We start from the raw sequence: 9,048 nt of genomic DNA, 5'->3' as shown, positions 1-9,048 counted from the left end.
AGGAAGCGGCAGACGCACCGCCGGGCCGGGGAGGACCCCGCTCCCGCTCCCGCTCCCGCTCCCCACCGAGGCACCGCCCCCGCCCCGCCCCGCCCCTCCGTGGGCGGCAGGGGCGAGCCCCCTGCCTCGGTTCCCGCCCCCCCGGCCGGGATTGGCCGCTGCGTCTTCACGCTGGCCATGTATTGGCCGCCGCTGGCGGCTGTAAAGCCATAGGATTGGCTGTAGTGGCGGTCGCGGGTAGGAAGGCGGTGGCTGCGGGGAGGCGGGCGAACCGGGCTCGGGAGGGGTGAGTGCGGGCCCCCGCGGGGGCCGGCTTGGCCCGGCCCGGCCCGGCCCGGCTGGGCGGCTGCGGGTCGAGCCCGGGCCAGCCTCGGCTCAAGCCCGAGTTTCTGCTGTGCGGCCTCCGGCTGGGAAGGGCGGGCGGCAGTGGAGCCAGGCCGGGCCGCGCCGAGGCCGTCTTCAGCCCCCGAGGCGGTCGCTTGGGCCGCAGAGCAGAGGCTTCCCCTCAGGGACGGGCTTGCGGGGCGCGGCCCGGCCCGGCGCGGGGGCGGCCCCGCTGGTGCTGTGGCCGAGGACGCGGGCCGCAGCCAGTGGGCCGAGGGAGAGGCCGAGGGGGCACGGCTGCCACCTCCGTCCAGCTCAGCGGGCCATGGTGGCCCGACGTGTGCCTGTGCGTGAGGGGCCGAGGCCGTCGGTGGGCGCGGGGAAGCCGGTGGGGTGCGCCGCTCAAAGCAGGCACGGGCAGGCCTTCAGTTCAAAGTTTTTTGTTTGGGTTTTTTGGGTTTTTTTGTCCGTTTGTTGGGGTTTTTTTTCCCCTACAACAATGTGACGGTGACTCAGGATCCCGCGGCAGAAGCGTGAGCCTGCTGCGTGGTGCTGAGGCCGGGGAGCTGTCGGTGGTGGCGGGCGTGGGCTCCCCGTCCTGCGCGGCAAGCCTTTGAGAGCAGCCCTGCCAGCTGGGCGGGTTGGGTTCTCGCTGTGCTACCTCAAGACAAAATAGCAACGGGTGTGAGCAGGCTCACTTCTGAAGTAAGCCACTTGACCTTGCTTGAACTCAGTTATGAAGCACTCACACTACCTGTTTGCTGGTGGTCTGAGCCAGCTGTGAGCAGAACCACCCCCAAATTCAGGGACAGAAGGAATGTGTCTTGGGCCTGGAATCAGAGGAGACTTGTTAAGGTGCATCAGCTAAAAGCATGGATTTTCTTACACATGAGCAAAAATGCATTAACCTGTAGTTACACTGCACGGGATGGGTTTTGCACCTGGATGAGGGCCTCCTTGAGGGTGTTCCTGTGTGTGCTTTGATGTTGCACCTTTAGTAGGTTCACATGAACTGCTTGTCTTCAGCTGAGCTGACTGCAGTGGAACTGAGTTCTCTCAGAATACTCTGTGCACTTGCAGATATGCTTGACTGGATACTGCTGATGAATTAACACTTGTTATGAAGACTATGTATCGGTTATATAGCATGTGAATCTGCATGGTGCACAAAGGTATAAGAAGTTGGTATTATAACTGGTGCTGAGTATAGGTTGTGTCTGAAAGCTTAGAGACTGCTTTTGGGTCCTTTTTCTATACTCTGACATGTTCAAACACCTCATTCGTTCAGTGGGGTTCTTGATTTGCACTTGTTTGTGTACACAGCTAAGTGATTTAGAGGAATGATTTTTGATTAAACTTCTGTTACACTGTGTCTAGAAAAAATAAATTATGTCCTGGAGCAATAAAGAGTGCTGTCAGACTGTTACTGTTCTCTGTTAATGCACAAATCATGAAAAATACGTACTTTATAGATGTAAATTTCATTTAGGAGAAGTATGTGTATTAAATTTGTGTAAGCAAATATATGTAATAAAATAAGTTTATTTGCAGGCTGAGTCAGACTTGCACAGAATTGATTTCCTGCTCTTTCTCACCCATTAAAGAAAGGAAAATGTCTGGAAAAAGTTGTTCAGAAAAATCATTTTGAAGTTGCATTAAAATGCAGGATCAGGAAAGTTCTGTGAAATATGCCTTTTTTTTAATTTTCTTTGCCAACTCTGAAATGCAATGCTGTATAGGTAGTGTGCAAAAGTTCTTGACTGATCAAAGCCTCATCAAAATAAGACATATTTATGAATTATCGCCTTGTTAAGTTAGCTGCTCCCATTAAGATGCTTACTTTTGCAAAAGGAGTTTAGCATAGCAAATGAAAAATACTGATATGATGTATTGGGTTAATTCAGGAGATACCGTTATAGGTATTTGTAGCAAAAAGTTAAGCTGGCATTACTACCATTTTTACATAGTAATCTCCCTTGTGGTCCATAGTACTTGTTGAGTTGTGTTTGTTTTGATTCTTGATCTCTTACGGAGGCTTGAATAAACCAAAAAATACTACTGTGCTCTACAGCAGTAGAGGCCAGAATCCCGTTGTACTCAGGACAACGCATTTGTAAGGCAGACAGTCGCTGGCTTATAGTTTGCAGTGGAAGTAGTGTTTGTTTGGCATCTGAGGTACTTGGAGTTGTGGATGTAATTGAAGTTGCAAGCATAAAATTTACAGTTCAATGAAGGTTTATCCTAGTATTTCTGAATAATATTTTGAACAAACAAAGTATGGGGAGCAAATTTCTTCTAATTCATTTATTCACTGACACGTTAATGATCCCCCTGCATTTTTATGGGTAGGGCTTTAAGTCTGATAGAGTCTACTGCAGGGTTTTAGTGAAGTTTCAGCAGTCTTTTATCTACACATTTAGTAGTGTATTTTGACAGGTCCCAAAGGTCTACTTTGCATTCCTTTCAGTTGGCAAATGAATTTAAAAACTTCAGTTAATACCTTGAAACAATGTTTGAGTTACAGAAATGACTCTGAATGTGGGATAAATATAGGTAAACCCAAGCCACTGGAGGAGGGGAATGCTAGCTGACCTTGGCATTCTGTTCAGAGCATCTGTGAAGAAACGATATTTTGAATGTCCTTGAAAGACACACTAACCTGAGCTTAGGATGGTACTTTCCATCAGTGTTTGGAACTTCAGCTTCTGTAGTTTTGATAGCCTGGACTTGAACAAAACACGCTTCATGCTGTTTATCACAGGAATATCCTGAAGTGCTTGGAGTAATGCTGTACACATTTAATACAGGGGCACCTATTTGAGTTGTCAAAGTGTAAAATATCGTAGGTCTTACAAGAACCTTGTTTCTCTTATAGGCCACACCTGGCTGGCTGTTTTTGTGGTATTTGTGGAGCAGGGCTATAACGTATTTCTATGGGAAATGGAGGTAATTATTAATGAGCGTTTAGTAATGAGTAGAATACTTTGCAAGGATGACAGAATGGTTGGCCATGTAAATTGCTAAATGCTAAATTGCTAAATGTGTCACAGTGGCAGAAAGTATTTAGAAATTCTGCTGCCAATGGTATTAATCATTCTGAATGGTTTTAAAACAGCTTTCAAATTTGATTAATGTCAAGTGTGATGTTTTGATACTAGGCCCTTATACAGCATTTCAGGTAACTAAGTATGTGACTATGGAAGCAGAGAGAATTCCAGCTGGCACATATGTGTGTGTCCTTTCATATGTGCATACAATATTAAAACATGACCTGAAAAGTTTGTGGTTGTTAAGATGCTAAAATCCCCTGTGGTTTTTATGTATTGCTGTAACATTGGCAGTATCTGTCTGCTAGGTGCTAAGCAGGGAAAACAAAATCCAAGGTGATAACTGATTTGAGTATGAAATTATGCAACTAGTTGATACCATAGAAAAGTAGAATACAGAGGAAAAAGTTCTGATCCTGAGGGTGGATTGTGGATGATTGATCAGGAGAATAGTGATAATCAGTTATACCAAAAGGTCCTACCCCATCATCTTAGTGTTAGAAGTGAAATTTCTGAAGCAATCAAGAGAGAAGTTTCCATAACCCAAATTATTTGAAAACAATAGCAAAACCCACCTTCTATTTTAGTGGCTCTGTAGCTGGCTTTACATCTTAAATAGGTGTGTCTTCATCACGTTTGGTGAACAAAATATTTGTAGCTTTGTGACAGCTTAAAAAAGAAAAAATTGTAGTGTAAGATTTTGAGCAGGGATCTGCTCAAAAGAGCAGATCCCTGCTCTTTTCAGAGTCAGGGATCTGCAACAATGTTTTTGAGGCCTAAAAATTGGCTCCTAGGTAATGGATCTGTAATATGTTTCCAAGACTGTAATAAGGTGTTTTAAGTGGAAAGTGATTGTTTTTAAAAGGAGATGACAAAAATAATCAAGTATTTGTACCACACCCAGTAAAAATGGTGCAATTTCATATAGCATATCAATTGTGTAACCTTTTAGAAATTTTTAAAAAAGAAAAAAAATGTGTAAAAGTAATAGAGATGTTGATCAGTAGAGAAACTGTGATTTATTTTCTAAGTTATGTGAAAGCAAGCAAATAGTGATTGGGAATCACATTGTAGGTTGTATCTTACTCTACACACCAAAGGCTTGGGAAAAAAGCACACAGATTTTCCCTTCCACCCTAACATAGTTTGTGTGATTGTGATTCCAGCCCTGGGAGCAGAATAAATATCTGAAATTCTGGAGGGCTAGTTTAGGGAAATGATCATGGGGCTGGTAGGGAACTCAAACAGTTATCCTGTCAGACTCTTCCTTTCTCCCAACCCTTCCTCACAGGGATTCTTACACTAGATGTTTGTTGAAGCTCTTTTCCTGGGCTGCATTGCTGATTGATATTCTTCAGCCTCCCCAGGCAATCTGTTTAAGTGATACGGTATTCCTGCCAGTAGCAACATTTACCTTATGTTGTTTCCATGTGTTGTTTCCAAGTGTCAGGGAGATCTTCCTTGCTGCCATTTGAGTGATCTTTTTTGAAGTATGGTACTTAAAACTATATGCAGAATGCTAGGTCCAATTTTAACATCATTGACCAGGATAGAAGGGTTACTTTTCCTGTCTTGTAGCCTTTACTCTTAATACAGCTCTGTGTGTTGCTGTTTGCCAAAACAGAGGGAAGTATTGACTTGTGTGTAACTTGCAGTCCTCTATAATTCTCTGCTGCCCTTCTGCTTAGCTGCACGTTGCCAATTATTCCCCCTTTGGTAATTTGTTCAGTTGTTTATTCCTACCGGACAATAATATCCTGCACTTCTCTTTTTGAAAATGATCTCACTTTCTTCACAGGTACATTAGAATCACTTCCCATTCTGTTTCTAAAATTTAAAAGTCCTGATGGCCCAACTGACTTCACGTGAGCTCTCCTGTCTGTTGGTTGGATCACAGGCTTTTGTTACCCTTGTATTCAAGATGAAGAATTCTGTTTATGAAAGGAAAAGAAAGAGTTTAAAGCAGCAAGTTTTTGCTGTTCCTCAGGAAAAAAATTACTTCCAAAAATTATTTTCACTATTTTTGGTAGTGGATAAGGATTCATCACATGTTTTGGGTTAACTTTGCTTTAATAAAGACAGTTATGTAAGATGAAAGACAACAATGCAAAAATACATCTTTGGGCCTGACAGTTTGCTGAACCGTATCTCTCCATCATGTCAGAGTTTCAAGTACCTGAACTTCCACCTTGTGATTGTCTTGTTGTGTCTTATTTGCTGTGTTTATCAGGGAGAACATAAGTGACTGCTCTAACTTCTTAAAGTATGTTGAGGTCATCTGCACTGACAAAAGTAAAAGTGAACGTTGTCTGCTTGAACTATAGAGAAGTTTTGGCATTTTGTTTAGTACTGGCTTCTCTTTGCTGTCTTTCAGCTCTAGAGAAATGCTTCCTCCTCTGGAAAGTTTGTAATTGGAACTGAAGTAGAAATGCAAAATGTGAAAGTTATAGGCAAAAGAAAAAGAGAGGACAGATATGTGAGGTTTTCGTGCCTTTTTTTTTTTTTTAGTGGATGAGTAATTTGAATGGGAGGGGGAGAAGGGGACAGACTACCAGTATACCTTTTTATTAAAAATAAGGACTGAATTTCTGGCTATCTTCTGAAAAGCAGTAGGTAAAAATTACTATTTCCATGCCCTTAGTTTAGTACACCTATTTAGAATATGAAAACTTGTGACGTTGGGGAAGGAGAGAAATATGAAGGTTCAGCTGATGATTAGCAGCCCATATTAGTGTTCTGTATTAACAGAACATGTTGCTACAGGGGCTACTGGCAAAGTTAGGCTTCTTATTCTTAAAGTTGTAATGCTAACTTTCTAAGGGAGGATGGGACTTGTTCTTAATTGGTTAGTACATGACACACACACTGTCCTTATCTTTAAAAGCTTTTAGTACTTCAGTTATTTAGTCTTCCTTCTCTCTTGAGTTGAGATTTAATGTAGAATTTCTGCTGAAGCTATTCGTCAGGATGAAAACTAGAAAAGCAGTTATTGTGGTAAGCCAGAGCTGGCAGTTGGTAGGACAGATTTGCATGTCCTACCAAAGTCAGGGTTGAGTCAAAGTCAAGGAAGAAGAAAGTGATGCATGCAAACTATTTACAGTTTTGTGTAAGAAAGTAGAGAGCTGGGCTAAAACTGGAGCAAGTCCATACAAATAAACTGGAAATAATGCAGAAGTTGAGTATAATGTTGGAGCAGCTAGATGATCAGAGGATACTGAAAAATCAGCACTGGAATGGTTACAGATCAGTGCCCAGTGAAGAGTGGGTCTGGGGCTCAGGGATGCAGGGGCTTTGGCAGCAGAAGTTGTGGAGCGATTTCTGCCTCAAGCTGCTTGTGTCTGGCTCGGTTCTACTGCCTCAGCTGTGCTAATGCAACTATCTGCTGAACTTTAAAAAAACAAAGACAGAATTAGACCCTCAAAGAAGGGGATTTGGTAAAGCTGTGTAAGTTCACTCAGTCCAATTTACAGCTTGACAGCCAACTGTTGTAACCACAGCTGAAGCTGCTTCAGAGCAAGCCAGCCTAACCCTGGCTCCTTGGCTGAAGTGAACAGATGGCAGACATCTGTGTAGAGGGATTCTGTGCACATGTGTTGGTTGGAAGAGCCTGGATGAAGGAATAGGAACCACGGAGGATCTTGAACTCTAGGAGGATGTCTAAGGATAGAAAGGAACTGTATCAAGATGGTGGTTTGTACTAACTCATGCATTCAGACACCTGTACATGGGAGGTGGTGACTGGGCTCCACTTGTAAAAGGAGTTCTGGACCTGAAGCAATTTTGTGTCTCTTTTTCTTCCGGACTTTAGTAAATACTAATTGCCCTGTGAATGTATCTAATGCATTTCATGCAGAGCAACTGCTTAGACTTTCCTGCATATACTTGAATTTACTATTGTTTGTATAGTGCCAGCACCTGTTTAAAGTCTGGCAAAATTTTTCACAATTTGGATAGAGTTGTGAATTGTATATGCTGGTTATAGGAGGTCATTAATTGAGATTAGGAGTATGCAGACAATGTCCAAAATACTAATTGACTTGCTTTTTTTAGCCTGTTTTAGCATGTTGACTCATGCTTTGATAAATGCAGAAACTGAACTATTTATATTTGTATGCCTAATGGATTGCAATATTTCAGAACCTCAGTTTTGCATTTATGGCACAAAATGCATACAAAACTGCAAAATTTCGGGGAAATGCAAAACAAACTGTTTAGTATTGAAGTGGAAGGAAGCTGCTATCAGCTTGCTGGTGTTCATCTCCTCTTTTGGTATTTGAGAAGAGACCCAGATCAGTATCAGAATATTTTGCAATGATCTTGCTTTTGGGGGTCTTTCATTTTAAAATATGTGTGTGTGGAGGTGGATGCTAATAGTGCTTTGTGTGTGTATATATATGTTTTTATTACCTTTTCAGGCAATTCCAAGGGGTGCCTGGAATGTTAACATGGTCTAAGACTTAAGCATTTGTATGGCATTGAGCCAAGACAAATTGTATTCATCAGTAAGGAGAGGAAGAAAAAGACGTAAAGCCTGCTGCAAATTTATCTTCAGAGCTCTTCTGTTGAAATAGAAAGTTTTTTTCTGAAGCAGCATTTTAGACTTTGTCCTCTAAATTGTTGATTACTAACCATTTACATTTTAAGCACAAATAATATGCTTCACAGAATATCAGCAAGGGTCCTACAGTAAAATGCTACTAAATATCAGGGAGATGGAATCTGTTTGGTGGTCTCATCTTCCTTCTCTCTTCCCAAAGAACAATCTCTTACTACTCTTTGATCTGATTTGATATTCCTGGGAGACTGGGACTTCAGCCTGTGATAAATATTGCAGTGGAAGGGTGCGCTGGAACTAAATCCCTCCCTTTCCTTTCAGCCCCGGGAACGCACAGCCTTCCTCTTCTCGCCTGTTACCAGATGAGTGGCTGTGCACTGCCGCTGTGGTTTCCAGCCCTGCTGCTGCAGGGAGCGCGGGCTGGTTCCGGTCTCCTCTTCCTGGCGCTGGAGCTGAAAGCCTGTGCGGATGGCCCAGCCCTAGGGATAGGGCTGCCAGGCCTGTGGGGAGGGCTGCGCACGGGTGAGGGCAGTACAGAGCAGGGAATGAGTGAACTGTCTTAAAAGGGTCAGTGCCTAATTTTGGTATGGTGTATGCGTAGTGTCGTAAGACGGCCTTGTATCGCTATTTTACTGTTGCTAGCATTGATTCTGGTTATATCAAAATTGATAGGGTCAGGCTAGTAGTATAAGTACAAACATCATGACACCTTGCATGCACACTTGAGTTTAGTTTGGAGTGACTTAACAAGTAAGTGTGAAAAGCCCAGCAGTGTTTTTGAAGGTCACAAAATATAAATTTGCTGTGATTAATATTTTCATTAGCACTCTAACTAGTGTTAAATGCAGAATTATTTTTGTCATTAAAGTGGGCAAGGTGACAATAAGCGTTTCCTTTATTCACAAAGGCATTCAGATATCTTTAATTGCCTACGCTGTATTTCCAAAGTTAGACCCACAGTGGAAAAAATGCCTCATTCATGTTTGCTGAAAGAATCCTTTGCAGTAGTGAGATTCCAGAGACCTAATTGGTCAATCTGTTTGAAGGTGCAACCAGCTGCTGTTTCAGTCATTAACAAAATAATCAGTTTCTGTAATCTGAGAGGTTAAAAAAAAAAGTTGT

The 9,048-nt window shown here is 42.8% G+C and overlaps 1 protein-coding gene across 4 annotated transcripts in view; it reads left to right on the top strand.

Moving 5' to 3' along the window:
- Positions 1-400: 400 nt before the first annotated feature.
- Positions 401-9,048, top strand: part of PJA2 (praja ring finger ubiquitin ligase 2) — a 32,503-nt gene continuing 23,855 nt past the window's right edge. For 3 of the 4 annotated variants that reach the window (XM_075527503.1, XM_075527501.1, XM_075527504.1), the window contains exon 1: positions 401-1,179. The gene's annotated coding sequence lies outside the window, so the exon portion shown is untranslated. The remainder of the gene's footprint in view (positions 1,180-9,048) is intronic. The other variant, XM_075527502.1, reaches the window with a different exon arrangement.

Source organism: Mycteria americana, chromosome Z (genome assembly GCF_035582795.1).
Source record: "Mycteria americana isolate JAX WOST 10 ecotype Jacksonville Zoo and Gardens chromosome Z, USCA_MyAme_1.0, whole genome shotgun sequence".
Lineage (NCBI taxonomy): Eukaryota > Metazoa > Chordata > Aves > Ciconiiformes > Ciconiidae > Mycteria > Mycteria americana.
This window is presented reverse-complemented; position numbering and strand designations above follow the sequence as displayed.